At 40.1% G+C, this 19,833-nt stretch overlaps 1 protein-coding gene across 9 annotated transcripts in view; it reads right to left on the bottom strand.

Moving 5' to 3' along the window:
• PCDH15 (protocadherin related 15) overlaps window positions 1-19,833 on the bottom strand; it is a 710,734-nt gene that overhangs the window by 206,799 nt on the left and 484,102 nt on the right. The gene's annotated exons all lie outside the window — the stretch shown is intronic.

Raw genomic sequence — 19,833 nt, 5'->3', positions numbered from 1 at the left:
GATTCAAAAAAAAAGGGAAAATGCAAAGAAGAGAGGGTCCCAATCTTCTTAACAGCTTGAGCTGCTGCAATAATGGCCTTGCTTTAAAGCATGAGTGAGCACAGACCCCATCCTGGGTTAAAGGAGGAAACGTTCATCTATGCAGGGTGTTTACTACATCATCACCACAGTACTGCAGCGTCTTTCTGAAGGAAAAGACAGTACTCTAAATTACATACAGTCAAATACAAAGAAAGATGTCTGTTCCTAAGATTGGACTTAAAATTTTAGGCCCTGGAGATGAAAATTGCAATGAAAAGGATTCCTTCCTCAGCAGGCACTTCAACTCTGGGGCACTTCAGCTTCGCAGGTGTTTTCCTTTTTGTTCACTAGGTTGGGTACACTCATCAAAATAATTAACTTTGGCGTCCCCATTTGAGAATTGGACAGAATTAGGCAGCTTATCCTTCAGAAAGTCACAGTCACTTCCCAACTGCTTGTTGCCAGCAGCAAGCGTTTCTTGCAGCAGCAGGACACAACTCGACTTCTCTCTTTCACTTAGCAAGTGCTCAACCACAAGGCTACCATGTGAAAACCACCACATCCAGCTCACCTCTTTTGCCATTTAATTAAGTTTTGCTTCCAAAGACATCTATATAAGCAAGGTTTGGAAACCACCAAGGAAAGCAACTCCTTTCCAGAACCAATCCAGAAATTGATATATCAGGGTAGGACTGGAAATCCCCAAAGGATCAGAGCTTAGCTCTCAGGGTTCGGTGCTCAGGTACAGAGGTAAGACAGGTACAAATGCACCCGCTCTGCTGCCGTACCCACCTAACTCTTCACCAGCACCAAACAGCAAACCCCAGTGCCAACCTCGGGACCTGAAATTCCTCTTCAAGGGCCAGGCAGAATTAGGTACAGCAGCATCTAAGCCCTTTGCATCTGTCTTTGTTTCCTACTTGGAAAGAATCTCCTTTTACAACAGCAGAAGTAAAGCAAAACAAAACACTTCTGGTAAGAGAAAGTGCGTTAAAAAAAAAGTGCTGAAATTCTAACCAACTCTCAGCATACCTTCCTTTAGTGCTTTTTAGTAGACTTGTGAAATTTCTGCTTTTCTAATCCAACCTGTGTACTTGTGGGACTGTCATTAAAACTCACTTTTAATCAGTTTTACAGACTAGTGCTATCACTTTACGTTGAAATGGCTCTGACCAATACAAAGGGTAAAACACAACTTCCGTAGAGAAAAGTATTTATTTCCTGATCTTTAAAGTACACAGTTACATATTAAAAAAAAAAAACAAAAACAAAAAACAAACAAACAAAAAAACCAAAAAACAAAAAAACAAAAAAAACCCAAACCCCAAAAAACAAACAGCTCTGAAACTCGTAGGAGCAGAAAGACATAAGCTCTTCCTCTCTTTGAAAAGATTTAGCTGAAAGCTGGAAGGGAGAAAAAAATTGTTCATTTCCTTAGAATGCCTTTTCCAGAGTTCTGTTTTAAGCCACTGGAAAATACAAATAACTGTTCTTTTTCCTTTTGCCCTTTACACATGGTGATGGGTCCAACAAAGCAAATGAAGAACTAAAGAAGAAATTAGCAAGATAGTAGTTACAAATACTCACTTTCAAACAATTTTTAGGAAATCATTTTCTCTAACAGCCACTTCTTTTTTCTTCTGTTTCATACAAAGAATTTAATATAAAACATGAGAAAGTAATTTGTTTTCATTTGTTACATAAACATATTCCCAGAATTAATGCTTGGCTAAAAGCAGTTCTTGTACCTTTGATGCATACTCTTCGTAATTCTCCAAAAATATACAGTACCTCTAATACTGCCAATTTTTGCTGCATTCCCCTATTCCTTAACTTTTTCTTGGGTTTGGGGGTTCTTTTGGGTGGTGGGGGTTTTTTGTTTGGTTTTGGGGTGGGTTTTTTGCCTGGGTTTTGTTTGGTTGTTTGATTTTTTTTAAGTTATAACATAAATTGTTCCAGACATTCAGTGCTGTTAGTGAAAACAGTTTTTCCTCATACTAGCCTGCTAAATGCGTCCTTGGGCCTGCTGGCCACAGGTTGAGCAAGTCTGCTTCCTAACACATATTTTGGAACACAAAGAATAGATAATTCGCATTTCTTTCAGAAAGCAAGCCGCTGGTATTTAAGACACAAAGCATTCCGGTTCTAGTCCCCAAAGATATACAATCACAAGGAGGCACTAACAGAGTGAAAAAGAACAAGCATGCAATGAAGCCTTCATCACAGGGACACACATGGCGATGAAGACTTTAGACTTTCACATTGTTACAAATACTACCTATGAGAGAACAGCAGGTACCTTCACACTACCCCCAAGACACACAAAAAAGCAGCACAGAATTACACTCTGGCAACTACTGCTTTAGTTAAGTAAAGAGCACCTAAGGAAAACAAAGGACAAAATAATGTGAAATGTGTTAATTTTTCAAATCAAAGACGTTTAGCTACACTTATTATGTAATTTGCTGCTTGAGCAGTTTAAGTGCAGTGTTGAACATCTACATGCAGTTTGCAGAATGCTTATATTTGGAGTGGCCAACATACATTTATCCTTATGGAAGATGACTAGAGATTACATGAAATCAGTTTCACCAGGGAGATACCATACAAGGAGTGAAGAACAACTGACTAGGTTAGCAACTTGAAGAAATGTTCTATACAGAAAAAACATGAAGTTCACTTATTCAAAGCATTAGACAAAACAGTTCCACAAGAGAAAGGAGAAATGAAAGCAATGCAACAGACTCCCTGAATCTTCAGGAAAATAAACAAAAGGATGGAATTTTCTTTCCTGTAGAGCTAGCAGGGATACGTTCGGTGAGATAAACCAGCCTTTGACAACAAAACACCCTCCAGATGGACACTGATGCATAGGCAAGACTCTCTGGTGCTCCTGTTGCACCATCTCTGCTCCCTGTGCTCACCTCCACTGGAGGATGGCAAAGCACAGGAGAGCTGGACAGACCCACGACGGGGATGCCTGGACAGTCTCAGGGGGTACAGCTGCCGAGGAATGCTGTGGGCAAAGATGACTTAGCAGGCTATCAGCATTTTTCAGAGCTGGAAGCACCCGTTGTCTTCATCCCACGCACCCCATGTTCACAATGTCATCTCCCACCGCGCAGTCTTACCTCAGAGAAACATCTAATAGAGAGCAAAATACAGTCACCTTTGCTTAAACTCAGGGCTCCTATTTCTCCATGGATTCACAGAATGCAACTTTTGCACTGTGCCCTTGTATAACACCTCAGGAATACATAGTCCAGAAAATCTGCCATAAGATGCAAGAAACCCAAACAATTTGCAGTTTATCTAAGACACTTCCAGGTTGCTGCTTCTCCACAGGACCTCAGAGTTGATCTCCCCAGGGAATTTTAATAGGCCAATTAAAAATTAAAAGAAAAAACCAACCAACCAACCAAAAAACCAACAAAACCTCCAACTACTCCTAACAGCCCTCGTGGTTAGGGCTCAAGCATTCAGCAGAGCAGACAGACACACTGCACAGCTTTATCTAACCTGCCATACAGAACGTACATTTTCTCTTTCCAGCTTTGATTCTGTTTCACCTCACCAGCCCCTCGCTTCTGCACCTGCACCCTCTTCAGCCCCTGGCCTAAAGCAATGCAGTGGGTCCCTGCCTCTCCGTTTCAGCTGTTATTTCTGAGCAGTGTTAATTCACAGCTTTGACCTCCTGGGAAGATGGCTGCCACCTCTTCCAACCCAGCTAAAACTTATCTCAGCACCATCCCTTCCATCATGCATTCAAAACCTACCTACAAAGACAGACGTAACATCGTGTAAATACTATCCTGTCTCTTCCCAGGCTCTACCCATTACACTTTAAAGGTCTTTCTCAGCATCCAGTGAAGGTAACGGGGGCGTCTGTCAAATTCAGATTATCTTAATCCAAAACATTCAGCTCAAGATTCTTTAAACTGGATTTCTGTCAGACTTTGCCAACTACGGCTACCATAATGCTAGGGCCAACAAGTATCTGACATCCGATCACTGTTGCATTTAGGGAACTGTTGCCTATAGTGCAATAACAGACTTGGCTGCATGAACAGATTCTCAAAAAAAACGGTTGCTACATGGAAGGGAAGGCAGCACAATTTTACTTTCACATCCTTAAGGTTACAATAAGATACTATTACATCTGCTATCTGTCGGTCCTACAATGAAATAGCCTGGCTTTCTTTTCTGTTCTTTGTGACTTCAGTATTCATACAGGCATCTTAACTCCACGTAGCTGGTCAAGAGGAAAGGCTATGAGACAGATGCACAAGAACAGCTTTGGAGTACAAAGCTCAGTGTAGGTGAATTACAGGGGCCTAAAGCCAAAGCTGTAGCTCTCAGTCTCCCTGCTCAGCCGCTGCGTAGCACTGACAGAGTCTGGATTCCAGGATGCCTGTTTTCTTTTCTTCGTGTAATGCTTTCAGCATGTTTCTGCGCATGCGGAGAAGTGCTCCTCCGGGCAAAGCAACCATTATCCCTCATCCAGGCCTGATGTGAGTCCAGAAAAGGTGCGTTACTTCCCTGTAACTGTATTTCTTCACAACACACAGCTTTATGATAAAAATTACAAGGTGCATTCCTGCAAGCACCATTGGCTGGTGCATTTCAGGCAGTATCACCACCGGTAACGGCCATGTTTCACGCCTGCTCTTCACAGGCAGTTTCAGCATCAATAAAAAAGAAAACCTGGCTTCTTTCTCTCTACCCTCCATTCCCAACAGGAAGATAAGCAAGTGGAGCTGAGGGGAAAGCGGTACATGGGGATAAACATCAACTTAACACATCTTAACAACAGTTTGGACATAAATAACTTTCTTCTTCTTCCGGTGACAGGCTACATATACATGCAGCGTGGAAGAATAGAAGTGAGACCTGCAAACGGATCTACAAGAAGGTCTCAGACACTTAAGGAAAGCAAAGGTAGGTGCATGTTTCCTCGAGAGGCAGCAGATCCACAGGCTTGGACAAGAGCATGGTGCTGATGAATGGTGCAGCAGGTGCCTGCCCAGTCTGAACTGCCCCTGGTAAATGCCCAGAGGGGTCTGACCAAAGGGGCTCACAGTGGAAGCAGATTTCTTTGTTAGCTGTTTAACAGCATCATTTCACATAGTCTGCAACTGTAGCGGCAACTAACCTGAGAAGAAACTGCGGAGACCTTTTAAGTATTTCAACAGCACCCATGATGAAGATGAGTTATCTGCTCACCCCTCCTCCAAAACATCTCATCTGGTCAATACGACAAGATAACATTTGCCCATCACCTAGCACTTGGACAGAACTGACATTGCTCAGGAGGGACGAGATTTCTGTAGAGTGGAGGGGAAAAGGGAATGAATTTTACAAGAAATCCTGTTGGAATGAAGTTTTGGGCAGGTTACCTTGAAATATCTCCCCTAAAGACCATTATACAGCAGATTGACTTATAAAGGCTTGCATTTCATTTATCTTCTGGCTGAAGCAATGTCTATATTAAATAGCTATTTAAGAAAATATAGAAACACTCCTGGGAGCAGCCTGCGATCTCATCTTTGCTGCTTTAAATATTTCCTCACAAGGATCATTCGTTCATTCCTTGGTGTAAAAGTCAAGCTTCAAGAAACTCAGGTTCAGAAATTTTTCTTCTTCCCTTTGCACGCAACCTTTATCAGGCCTGAAAGTCTCTAAAATTCCCTCCGGAAAAAGCCCACTCTAGCACGTGTACACACATGCCATCTTTAGATCTGGCAACAAAACCACCACACTGGCAAAAGGGAATACAAGCATATTCCCAGCAGCAGCACTAAGTATTCCCATATTCCTCTGTTGTTCTGTGTTTCTTCTTGATTTGCTGGTACATCTGGCACACGCAACCACCCACGTAACAGCGTGTTTCTGACAATTTTTAAAATTCACGTATTGCCTTTCTCAGCCAGTTAAAATAGACATGCTCTGTTTACCACAATGATGGAAAGACTGGAAATAGTGTCTAAAATAACAATACAACTTACCACAGACCTCTTGACCCAAAAAAATAAAGGTAGATTATCACCATCTAATAAATAACAGGGCCAATAACGTCCGAAACCTAAAAAATAAGCACAAAACTAGAAGAATAAATACTAGTGGTGAGAATAGAGTAGTTTACACCAATATCAGCCCTAAGAATTTTGCTTGGAACCCATGCAACAAATCAATCCATTAAAATGAACTTTTTCAGGCACTACTTGAACAAAATGTTTGCTGAAATTAGTGCCACCAGTTTTTTCTTCTTCACAACACAAGTTTATCAAATTGCAGTTAGGTCCAAAAGTAATCTTCTCTGTGCTATACCAATCCTCTTAATTCCCTGAGCAACTTAATACTTTTATTCAACAAAACAAATTTTAGACATTGTACTCCTTGTGCTTCTGTAGCCTAAGCCTGTTATACCTATATCAATCAGGTTAGCTTCTGGATATTTTTTCTTTAAAAATGTGATCAAATCATTGTTCTTTCCCTGCAGGACACAGTATGTGAAATGCATTAAGTCACAACAACGTAGTTGAACTTGCTTTTGTTATCACTCATGAAATATATAGATGAAAAATTTCTTTGATAGATAAATATAACTTTGAATTTTTATTCTATCGCTCAACTGATTTTTTTATAACATTCAAAAATCATGGCTTGCTTAGAAATAATTGCATGGAATAGTACTATATCTTTTATTTCCTCCAATGCAATGATACTGATATCTATATCCCAACACACAACTGTTCAGCTTGAGACTGAGACAAAGCTTGCAAAATATCTGTACCATCATTCATACAATCATATACAAAAAAAAATTGCCACTGCATCCTAGATACTTAAATGTTCATGTTAAGCAAACAAAACAATAGAATGCTATTTGAAGAAGATTCACAATATATCTAAAAATTGACCTTTGGCTTTTCTGAAAGGTAAATGAGCATGTTGTTCTGCTATTGGAAGTTAATGTTGGGTTTAGATTTGATGCATCCATTTAAGCATGCTGTAAAAAGAATGACACTAAACTTTACAGCCAGAAAATACCAGCCTAAATGAGACAGAGCGAGCCCCTAGCAGGCTAATAGACAATCTCTCATAGATACCAAAGAAAAAGCCACTGCCTAGTTGACAACCATCTTTGTGCATCCTGTAAGTCACACCATTGTTTCAGTCCAGTTACCTTTTCACAAGCATCCCTGCAAGAACCATAAATCTCAAATTCTGTTGCCATAATTGTTTCTAGTCTTGCACTCACCTCCTTTCCAAAGACCACCAGAATCCTCTGTGCTTCCCCTGCCATTGATTATATCCTAGCATTTCAAGAGATACAGTAAAAGAAGTAAGGAAAAGCCTCTGGCAAACACATTTGATAGCTCACTGAAGGAGATGTAGTACTGGAGAACTGCAGGCAGGTCACTTCTGATTTTCTATTTAATACAAGAAGAAGGAAAGAACTGGGGAACTTCAGACACTCAAACTTAAACTTGACTTCAAGCTGTGAAGAAGATGGAAACATTATATAGTATTTAAACCAATGTAATTAAAAAAAGGAGCAGTCAGCAGAGATACAGAGAAGGAAAGTCAGGTCTGACAAAGTTGCTTCTTTTAAAGGCAAAACTGAACTGGGAGATAAAGGTGAAACTAGGGACATAATTTATCTAGATTTAGGGTAAGCTTCAGGATTCTATATCATACACTGGATTAATTTACAAGGTCAGAAAGTACAGCACAAGGAAAGAACTACTGAAATGGATTAAAAATTGGCTTAAGGACAAGAAGCACAGAGTATCTTTAGAACATAGAAGAAATTTGACTTTACCGTCAGTGAAGCTTGTGATGTGGCAGTGAAATGAAATTGGCACATAATGTGTCTAGACACTATGCTTAAAAAAAAAAAAACAACCAACCAAACCCAAACCACACATTTCTTATTCATGTATTAAGGGTGACTTCAGTATCAGTAAGGCTTATAGTGCTGCAGTGCAATGAACAGTAATATTTACAGCTGCCCACCTTTCCAAATAATGAAACTCTTTCTTCTTCCCTTTGGTTAAAGAAAATGCCAACTATGAAGTCATTATGCCAAGTTTTAAGCGATGGATGTTTAAGTCTTAAATGAAAAAAATGTCTGTTTACTGCAGAACGGAAATACAACTATTTCTGTAAATAAAAGACATTACAGAACTTACCATTTATGTATTTTAATATTTTCATTGGTCTGTGAGTGATGACACACAATGTAGGGTCAATCTTAACTCACAATCACTGGTCATTCTATGTGTATCTGTGACAATGCTCTAAAGGCAAGGAAAAACATTCACCATGCCAAGATGCTGCTAAACACGGGAAAAACTTGCTATTTTCAATTTCTATGTCATAACTTTGGAGAAAGACTGATATGAAGAAACATTTTATTCACGTATAGAAAAGGGTTCGGTTTTCCTGCACCCTTTTTTTTCCTCTCCTTATTCACAAACACAAAACCCATGTCTGCACTCAGATTTTCAATTCTACATCCTCTCATCACTGTATTACACACAAGATAGAAAAAAAGGCTGCCTCAAAGAGAACAGAAATTTCCAGACTATTTGGACTAGCTTTCGTGACAGTGATAAGCCAAGAGAAGTAATTCAATACTGAGTTCACATAAGGGATGAACATTTGAAAAGCCAATTTAAAAAACAGTTATTGCACTTAATACCTACAGGAGATGCACAGCAGTTCAACCGAACTACCGATTTTGAAGATTTCATCATTGTCAGGAAGTGGACTGAGCAACTATTTAATGAAAATACATTTCTTCCATTCTTTTTCTAATCTGTCACCATGAGTACAAAAACACTCTCATTTGTTCAGTTCATATTCTATTTTGAGGCAGAGCGATCACCCTGTTTCCCATTATAGCTGATACATCTCTACTATTCTGCAAGAACATCAGAGGATACTATCTTCAGTTACATTTCAAAAGAGAGAGACAAAAACAAAACAGTTCCAGAACAAGGGCAAAATATTTTTGGAAAATAATACTTGTCATGGGGGCTATATTTTATTTTCCACTTTGTACTCCGAGAAATATGAGAGAAAACACCAATATTTAGGAAGATGAGCTTTTTAACATGTAGGTTACTTTCTAGAGACCTATTCAATAGCAATCATCGTGAAGGTTTCTGAGTTCTCAACTGCTGCAGCCCAGACATACTTCAAACTAATGAGTCTTTATCGTGTTGACTAAACTAAATAAATAGGGCATTACTCTTTGTGCTGAAATCTCTATTTGCACCATTGTGAAATTTAGAAGAGCAAAGAATAAGCACAAATCCTCTTAAATGCAAGAAAATATGTTCTTTAAGATGCACTGGACAAGGGGAAAATTAGAGCTACCCTGAATAAAGATAACAAATAAAGGTCAACAGACGCATGGACCCAAGAGATCAAAACAGGATGAGAAGAATTGGAGGCTGACATTATTACAAAAACCTACTGAACATTGCAAACATGAAGTTTCTGAAGTGGTGAAAAAGTTAGATAATTCAGGACTTTTTAAATCTCAAAAAACACAGACTTTGGGCCATTTCTCTAACAGCAGTCCAGGAATTTCCAGTCCAGTGAGCCTCGATTGATACACATCTTCTCATTACCTGATAGCATTATGTTTTTCTGAAACTCGTAATAAAAGAACATCATAAGAAGAATTGTACTAGATCAGACCAATAATCCGTCCAGTGCAAAATCACGGTTGCAGCTGCAGCCAAAGACAGAAGCCTAGAGAGGAACGCGAGCAGCTCAGATTTCCCTGGATTTCTCTGTATTTCAATAGATTTTTCTTCCACAGGCCAGCCCTGGCTCTCTTTGAGCCCATGTCAACTTTCAGCCCCACATTGCTGCCTGTCAAAGCAGACAAACTATATTAGATGAAGAACAAGCTTATTTTGTCTGTTTTAAACTTGCCACCTGCTTGTTTCATTTGATAACTTCAAGCTCTTACATCACAGGAGACAGTGAACCATTGATTCCTCTTCACTCTCAGAATTGTGACACTATATTTTACAGGTGTCTATCATATCTTCTTCCTTCCTCACCTTATATGAAACTGCTTCAGTTCTGCTCTGTTGTTTTCGTGATAGAGACCAGAGTTGGGCACTGTGGCCAAGACACGTATACAGCCTAGATCTGTACAGTACCACAGTGACTTTTTCTCTGTTCTGTTCTTTTTCCTAATGATTTCTAATGTTCAATTTGCCTTTTTTTTTTGGACATCCACAGATCACTGAGCCAACCTTCACACTCAGTTATCAGTTACAATGCCAAGATCTCATTCCCAAATCAAGCCAGAACCCATCATTTTGTGTATAAGGCTAGGATGACCTTTTCTGACTTGTTTCACTTTATTTTTAAGCTATGCCTAATTTTAACACCCACTCATTTGGTCTTGCAAAGTCCTTCTGCAATTCTACAGTCAGTCCTCACCCTTACTACCAGAATAGTAGGGGTGGGGCAACAGCATCTATGCCAACCAGCTAATGAACCTGGCAAGGAGATGACAACCAACAACCAAGTGAGGAAGTGGTGGACCCAGGCTGGCCACCAAAGTCTGCAGGGTGATATGAGGAAGAGGGACCCCATAACCATAAAAGCAGGGCTGAAGGGGGACCACCTTCATACACACATAAATAAGGGAATGCCAACAGGACTGCATTATAGGTAAAGCCCTCATTAGAGTTTCTGGGAAGTCAGCATGACCATATGCCCACCCTGAAGTGACTATACACTAATGCACACATCATAGGAGCAGACTTTGGCCTAACTCAGGGATCTGCTTGGCGAGATCCCATTGGATATGGCCTTGGAGAGAAGCAGGGTGCAGGAGAACTGGTTGACTTTCAAAAAATCACCTTTGCCAAGTCCAAAAACGGTCCATCCTGACAAACAGCAAATCACGGAAAGTTGGCCTGCATAGATAGGCAAGGAGCTCCTGAGAAAACTCAAAGAAAGAAAGGAAGCCTGCAAGAATTGGAACCAGGGACAGGTGACGCAGGAGGACTATCAAAACACTGTCTGAGCATGCAGGTTAGTGTTAACGTGCAGGTTTAGAAAAGCCAAAGTCCACGTGGAACTGAATGGCAACAGGAAAGGCTTCTACAGGTTCAGCAGCAGCATAAGGAAGACTAGGGAAAATGTAGGCCTGCTGTTGAGTGTGGGTGACAGGGGACATGAAAAAGGCTGCCATATTCAATGTCATCATCTTCTCAGTCTCTACGGGTAAGACCTGCCTTCAGTAATCTCCATCCCCGAGACCCACGGAAAAGTCTGGAGCAAGGAAGATAGAGGAGGATCAGGTTAGGGATATATTTAAACAAACTGGTCATACACTCATCCAGGGGACCTAATGGGATGCACTCACACATGCTAAAGGAGCTGGCTGATGTCACTGCAAGACCCCTCTCTACTACATTGGTAAGGTTCATGGCAATTAAGAGGTTCCTGAGGTCTAGAAGAAAACAAATATCACTTCTGTATCTTCAAGAAAGGCAAGAAGCAAGATCCGGGGAACTACAGACCAGTCAACCTCACCCCAATGCCAGGGAAGGTCACGGTGGAGCAAATAATTCTAGGAACCATTTCCAAACATATGAAGGACAAGGAGGAGGTTGGGAGTCGTCACTGTGGGTTTACGCAGGGCAACTCATGCTCGATCACCCTGATAGGTCTCTACAATTAGAAGAATGGCTTGGTGGGTATGGGGAGAGCAGTGGATATTATTTATCTTGACATGAATAATGCTTTTGACACTGTCTCTATACGATCTCATAAACCAACTGGTGAAGTATTGACTAGATAGGTGGACAATGAGGTGGATTGAAAACTGGCTGAATTGCTGAGTACACAGTGTTCCAATCTCACAGCACGAAGCCCAGCTGGAGGTCAGTTAGCAGAGGCGTATCCAGGGGTCGATAGTGGTGCCACCACAGTTTAACATCTTTATTAATGACACGGTTGATGGGACCAAGTGCACCCTTAGCAAGTTTGCAGGTGATACAAAACTGGGAGAAGGGGCTGATTTGCCAGATGGGTGTGCTGCCATTCAGAGAGACCTTGACAGGATGCAGAAATACACAGATGGGAGTCTCATGAAGTTCAAAAAAAGGAAAATGTCAAGTCGTGCACCTGAGAAGAGAGAACCTCAGGCACCAGTAGACATTAGGGACCAACCAACTTGAAGGCAGCTTTGCAGAGCAGGACATGGGGGTCCTGGTGGATGAATTGAGCAAAATGCCCTTGCAGCAAACCTGTGTTGCATTAGGAAAAGTGCTGCCAGTGGGTTGAGTGCTCCTTAGCACTGGTGAGGCGCATCTGGAGTACTGGGACCAGTTCCGGGCAAAAAAAACCCAAAATACAAGTTACTGCATTTAAACGTAAGAAGAAACTCTTTTAATCTGAGAGCAGTCAAACACCAGACCAGGTTGCCCAGAGAGGCTGTGGAGTTTCCAGCCTTGGAGATACTCAACACCCTCCCCACCCCCAACCTGAGCAAGGGGGTTGGACTGGACAATCTCCAGAGATGCCCGCCAATCTTGGCAATTTTATGATTCTGTAATAGCTCAGGATCATAAGCAGCTTTTTTATTTCAGTATTTTAACCGTTGAGATCATTCCCAAGTTTCTTAAAAAGAAAAGGGCCCCAGCCTAGTGTTGTACTCGATGACCTATCTGCTTTCTAAAACTGATCAGTTAGCCTTGCCCTCTGCACCTGCTAGTGGTTGACAAAGCATCCTCACTGACTCTCCCTGTACTTCCATTCTGAACAGAAAACTGTCTTTGTTCAATGAATAGATCATACAAAACATGGCATATATACACTTTACTTTCTGCCTTCAAAGTGCATATTTGTCCACAGTTTGATCCTCAGACTGTTGCTGAAGCTATGCCTTCTTTTCCTGTAATGCAGTAAGTTTTCAACAGCCTTGAGAGCAATGGACAGGAGAGATCAATGAAGTTCCCAACAGAACAGAGAAACCAATTAACCTCCAGCACGAGTAGTAGGAGCACATCACTGCTGAGATCCATATCAGGGTAAATCGTGCACATTGCAAAGGGCTTAACTATACTGGAACACTGATACACACACTGGGAGCATCTCTTTGATCCAAACCACCTCCACCAGAAAGGAAAAGTGGCCTTTTCAGCTCACAGGCGGTTTCTTGGGATGGGCAGGAGAACAGGCACACAAATTCATGCCATGCCAGTACCACAACAGTATTCATGTAATCAAATGCATGCACCAGTGGATGTTACCTTACATTTGTAGCCAAGCTTCACAAACAATCTTCCTTCATTAACATGGAATTTGGTCTGGCTGATATGCAGGCTCAGTTTCTACACGCATGCTCAAAGCAAGTACAACTGACTTACTCAAACCTCCTGTGCCTAGTCACAGCCTATATAAAATGCCACAGCCAATTCAGCAGGGGAAAGCCTTCTAAAAGTGGGAAATCACACTCCATGCAAAGATTCAAGCCTGAAGAGTAAACAGAGTAGATATTACTGCTGGAAAGTTCAACACAACTTCTTGCAGAATGGGACGCCAAACTAATTTTCTTGTAACACTGGAATTTGAAACAGTCTGTTCAACTCTGACATGTGGCACTGACCTTCTGTTACCACCTAAACAACAAGGAAACGCAATCCCACTACAGAATTGTTTCTATGGTATTATCTGTCATGAGGTTAATGCTGGTCTGACTGAAGTACCACCTGGGGATAACAGATTTTTGAGACAGGTACATAAGATAAGGAAAACACTCTGTAAGGATATTCTTCAAAAGATTCTGCACAGCTGCAGCACAACGTTGAAGTACACTTCCGTTACTAACACTGTTGGGAAGGCACCAAAAAACCCAAGCAACTGTGACACAAACCGATTCTTTTTGTAAGAGCCTATTCCCCAAGAGCTGTAAAACTCTCAGATCCAAGGAAAAGTCTTATTAAAAAGTCAGGCTACAAATGTTATTTGAAGCTGGGAAACTCATTCCCCCTGCCTTTTTTTTTTTTTTTTTTTTAAAATCTAATTGGAGTTTTTATTGAGATGTCAATTTACATAATTCCTTCCCAATTTCCCAATGGCACAAATACAATCAAATACAACAGTCAGTGGTTTAAGAATTAACCATACAGGCTGTATGAAAACCTACTCTAAACTACATTATAAATTTAATTTCCCCAGTACAGAGGTGTCCATATGAGATTAACAAAACACTCCTCTATTTTTCTACCTCATGTTATAATATTCAAAGTATTTTTAGTCATTAATACAAGTATCCCAGTGCCATCAAAAATGGAAGAATCAATTCTTGCAAGAGAAATAAAATTCCTATCCTGATTTTGAGTCTGACATGCATGCACTTTCTTTACACTGGAGAAAATTTGAGGTATTAATTGTTCTAGGTAAATAACGTAGACTAGAGAGTCTACTAGTCAACCATAAAGTGAAAAGGCATGCTTATACTTCATTAGCCTCGAAATACTTCCGAGTCTTTTTTTCTGTTGCAACTCCTATAGGTTTTATAGCAATCCAGAATGAACAAAATTCTTTATTCTTCCTTACGTACTGGATACCAACCCACTGCAATACTGATGTGTTGGAGAACCAAAGCCAACTTCTGGCATGTATTATCACCTGGTTATGCAGCAGTTGCTACGAAAACACTTTCCCTATGTCCTTTACTCTGTATTACCATTCATATTTTCAGTAGGACCTCCCTGGGTCTTAACAGACTTGACAAAATTTCTTTAATCATATTAAAAAACATGTCTATCTGTTTATTTAGAGGAGGATCAATTTTTGCTTTACAAGACACTGAAATAATCTAAGGGGTCATGATGTTTTTAAGCATTTTATAAAGCAAAAACTCTTTATGACTTGCTAGTGACAATTTCTCCCCCAAATCTCCACATACGCATTCTTTGGACTGGACTGACAATAGCCCTTGTGGTAGTGTAGCTCCTCATCCTCAGCCTACTCCGAAAGCCACACGAAGTCCCTATGAACTAAATTACCACTCAGCTTAAGTAATTTTATCAAAATCTGGTCTCTTACAGGTGTAGTAAATTCCTTTGTAGTGTAGCATTTCCATTCATTAGTATTTCATTGACTATGTAAGCACATCTAGCCTTCAGTAGTCCATCCACTTTGCAAATTGATTTTAATAGAACTGTCAAGTTAGATTTTGTCTGATTGATAAAGAACCTATGTTCAAATAGGAAAGGATCAAAGTGCAGCAATTTGATGAATTCTCCTATTTGTTTCATGATATACGTGCTTTAAAAAAAAAAGACTCACTGACACTTTTTAGAGCTAGTAACAAGAACTTAGTCTCATGTCTACAGTGCAGCGGTCATGTTTTTTTCCAGAAAGGTGATCAAAGCTATTGCCATTTTCTTCAAGCAGCTATATCCCCTTCTACAAGCAAAGAGGTATCAGAGGTGAAGTTAACTCTGTTGAGGACTAAACAGATTACATGCCTTCCTGGTACAAATCGTTGTCCTCTAGGTGGAAGATAGCTACCATGGCAACAATGCTAAGGAAATGTAGTTTTAATAGGTTTATTATTTTATTGAGAATCTCAGGAGATGTTTCACAGCAAGGCTACCGATCGAAGATGTAATTATTTCTTAGCTTTTGAGGTTGCTGAAAGTGTGCTCCCTCTCACTGTAACTTTGGTTTGACTTCTCTAGCAACTACCCTCTATAAAGCAGGACCGTCTGCTGCAGAAGAGACTGTTCTCTCTCCAAATTGTCTGCTCGCCAGAGACATGCAACTCTCTGCCTTTATGGACACAAACCTCCAAACGACACACATGTATTTATAAATAAAAGTTACTCCAAAAGTAGTAATTTATTTCAGAAAAGGAATTAGTATTACGGGGTGTGGTTTTGCATCTCACGAACGATCTTTTACAACAGAAGCAACAGTACATAAAGGGAAAGAACACTTATGATTCAGAATGTTCACAGCCTTACATATTTTGGGTCTGACAAAGACTGTATGTCCTGGTTTCAGCTGGGATAGAGTTAATTGTCTTCCTAGTAGCTGGTACAGTGCTATGTTTTGAGTTCAGTATGTGAAGAATGTTGATAACACTGATGTTTTCAGTTGTTGCTCAGTAGTGTTTAGACTATAGTCAAGGATTTTTCAGCTTCTCAAGCCCAGCCAGCAAGAAAGCTGGAGGGGCACAAGAAGTTGGCCCAGGACACAGCCAGGGCAGCTGACCCAAAGTGGCCAAAGGGGTATTCCATATCGTGTGATGTCACATCTAGTGTATAAACTGGGGGGAGTGGGGGTGGGGGATCGCTGCTCAGGGACTAACTGGGTGTCGGTCGGCGGGTGGTGAGCAATTGCACTGCGCATCATTTGTACATTCCAATCCTTTTATTATTGCTGTTGTCATTTTATTAGTGTTATCATTATCATTATTAGTTTCTTCTTTTCTGTTCTATTAAGCTGTTCTTATCTCAACCCAGGAGTTTTACTTCTTTTCCCGATTTTCTCCCCCATCCCACTGGGTGGAGGGGGAGTGAGTGAGCGGCTGCGTGGTGCTTAGTTGCTGGCTGGGGTTAAACCACGACACTGTATTTTTAGTTACAGTGTTATTAACACTGGAAAGCCCCTTCAGTTTAAAGCCTCTAAATCCACATGCTTATTGTCACAGCCTTGCAGTTGCCACGTGGAAATTTCAATGGGACACACACACACAAAACCCATGTTCTTTTGTAAAAGCCTCTGTTGCTTTGCAGGGAATGGAAGTGACAGGAGCTTCCCTAGGAGGGCCAACTAGTTTGCCTCCTTGCTTATCATCAAATATCTTCTGGAGATAGCAGGGAGGCTGAAAACCAGCGTTTCTTATTAAGAAGTTTAGCTTTTTCCATTCTCTACTTATTTGAGAATTCAACATTTATCAGCGATGCCTTTTTTATACCACAGATGAGTGCACCAATTTCCTGTCGGCCTTACTTCACGCATTCTAATATTCATGTATTGACTTAACCACCTTTTCCATTTCACTGTTTTCCATAATATTTTGGCAGAAAAAAAATTGATCCCCTGATAACAGAGGGAATATTTTAAAGATTAAATTTAGTGAGTCCTGCAAAAATAGCAGATTTTCTGTTTAAAGGGAAACATCACACATTGCACCCCTCCAGATAAAATAGAATCAGATTCAACAATTTCAACACTGCAAGAAATGCAAACTTGAGAACGTGCAACACAAGAATGTGAAGATCTGATTCAATACAAGCCTGAGACATTATATCAGTTCAAAAGGTCCCTGAACAACACAGCATTAAGACTTTTATTATTCTAGCAGGTGGCATGTTATCATTCTTACAGTCTAATAATTTTCCTTATTATCCCCTTGTCTGCACATATAACACAGCAATATGAACCTAATAATACCTATAAACATTTCCATTAACAACAGAGCTTGCTATTTAGGCACACATAAGGTGGTACCAGACTAATGTAATTGATTTTTTTAACTGATGTATTATGCTACTGTATATGGCTGCTGAATTTTGACAATAACGAAACCAAACAAAGTGCTACAAGCTTTGACCTGTAACAACTTAGCATATTTATTTAGACATTAACCCACCTAAGTTTCTTCATCTGTCCTAGTGACAGCAGAACTCCGCAACAGGAGGTAAGCTCAGAAATAGATTATTATAAAAGCATCCAATCACAAATTATTTCACTCTAAGCATATACAAGTTTTGTACTTTGATGCACACACAATCAGCTGAGGTAGGAAATTAACACAAGTATTTAAAAAGGTGCCGAGCTATTCAAAATTCCTATAAGCTGCAATTTTGTTTCATCTTCTGTCATACTATACTCACTGTTATATTCCTCAGAAGGTACAGAAAGGACCTGTATATTAATAAATTTATTACCATCTTCCCAGAGAAATTGCTGCCTTGAGATGTACAGAGGGAGCCTGCAAATCTGTCCCTAACTCTCCTGTGCTTAATAAATGCTCAGAGTTAGCATAAAAAAAGAATTCCTACAAGTTACACAAGCACTAGCTTCAGTCAGCTTTTGCATGGCCACGCACAGGCACAGACACAGTTGGGGACCCAGGTCACTCTGTCACACCATATTTGTATATGTTCCTTCATCCCTCCTTATTTCAAGAGCAGAAATGCGTATCATTGCTCCCCCCACTCCCAAATGTTTGAAAGATTGAGTTTTGCTTCTGCTCTGAAAGAAAAAAAGAACAAAATCCTACTCAGATTTTCCCTGAGGAATAGCAAGCATTTTAGTCTGACTGCATGACAGGACAAAAGCATCGAGGCTGCGAGCTAGCAAAACTATGGCACATGATTTCGAAGAGGTTCATAGGCCGATACAGAAGGAGCTGCTCTTGCCAAGAGGACTGCCTGCTGCCAGTGCCACCATTAATACCCCCCAAAAATTAGGGCGGGTAACAGAGGCAAATAAATAATTCTTACCATATGAGTGCAACCCTTGTATTTAGAAATAGATTAAACAATGCTAACAAACAGCAGGAGCTTTATGACATCCCTGCGTTAAAACACGCTGCAGTTTGGAAAGCCCACTCTTCATTCTGCATGAAACACACTGATAAATACACAAGTTATCTACTACTTTAAAATAGTCTACTATGATTCCTTTCTCTTTTACTGTCTCCTCTTTTTACCAACAAATACAGCAAAACCTATACAATTTTCTGTGTCATTACACAACAGCTTTAGGGACAACTCCAGACTGTCTCCAAAAGAACCAGATCTAACTCTGCTCTATTCTCACTTGAGACCGTCATCTTTACTGAACTGACTTTTGCAGTCCATTGACACAAATTTCACCTGCAGCAAACCTTACGGTTTTGTACAATTTTGCTGAAAGTAAAATTAATAGCTTACTACATTTAACAAGTTTAGCAATTAAACACTGATAACACCACCTCCTATTCTTTTCTCTTAATCCTCAAATTGGCAAAGGAACAATTACTGAAAATATTCTATACTTGCAAAACTCGGTAACCAGATGAAGATACATTTAGAGATTTTCTGTAAAAGACACATTCTTCACAACTAACTGATACGTGCTTTGATCACTTGGCTCAGTTAAGAAAAACTGCAGACTGTTACCAAGTCAGACTGTAAAATTAAGGACAAAGCAGTATGTACAAAAGAGGAAGGAAGCCAACTCCCCTTATCAATGGTAGGATTTGAAAAGACCAACCCCACAGAAGTGGTTTATGCTTCTTCCCAGCAATAGCAGCTGAATGTGATCAGCACTAGCTATGTTTCAGAAGCTTTCTTTTTATTCAGTAGCAGCGCTCTGGAGTGAGCTTCCTTTTTTTTAATCATCCCTGAACAAAAAAAAAAACAAAAAACCCCCAACCAACCAAAAAAAACCCTATGCAAAAAGTGCTACAAGATGTGATGATTTTTTGTTCTCCTTGCTCACAATATTCAGTACTCAGACAATTCTTTGAATCTGTATGATTCTCTAGCATGTGAACTGGAGAAAACATGAAATATAAAACAAATGCATTCTCAGGACAACTGAGTTGGTAAAAAACAAATGTACAAGTGGTACTTAGTTTGTTTATACAATATCAATATAACATGAAATGTTAGAACTCTACCACGATTCATTCCCTTTTAAAAAATACTTCAGACCCTTCTTCCCTGTGACAGTGCTAAATGATGCCTGACAGGCTAAAAAATAAAAAAGAAAAATGCAGAGAAGACAAGTAAGCCCACCCCACATTTTCTCTAGAGC

The sequence above is a fragment of the Haliaeetus albicilla genome, chromosome 11, assembly GCF_947461875.1.
Source record: "Haliaeetus albicilla chromosome 11, bHalAlb1.1, whole genome shotgun sequence".
NCBI classification, from domain to species: Eukaryota; Metazoa; Chordata; class Aves; order Accipitriformes; family Accipitridae; genus Haliaeetus; species Haliaeetus albicilla.
Note: the sequence above shows the minus strand (reverse complement) of the source record. Positions and strands in the feature narration are given on the sequence as shown.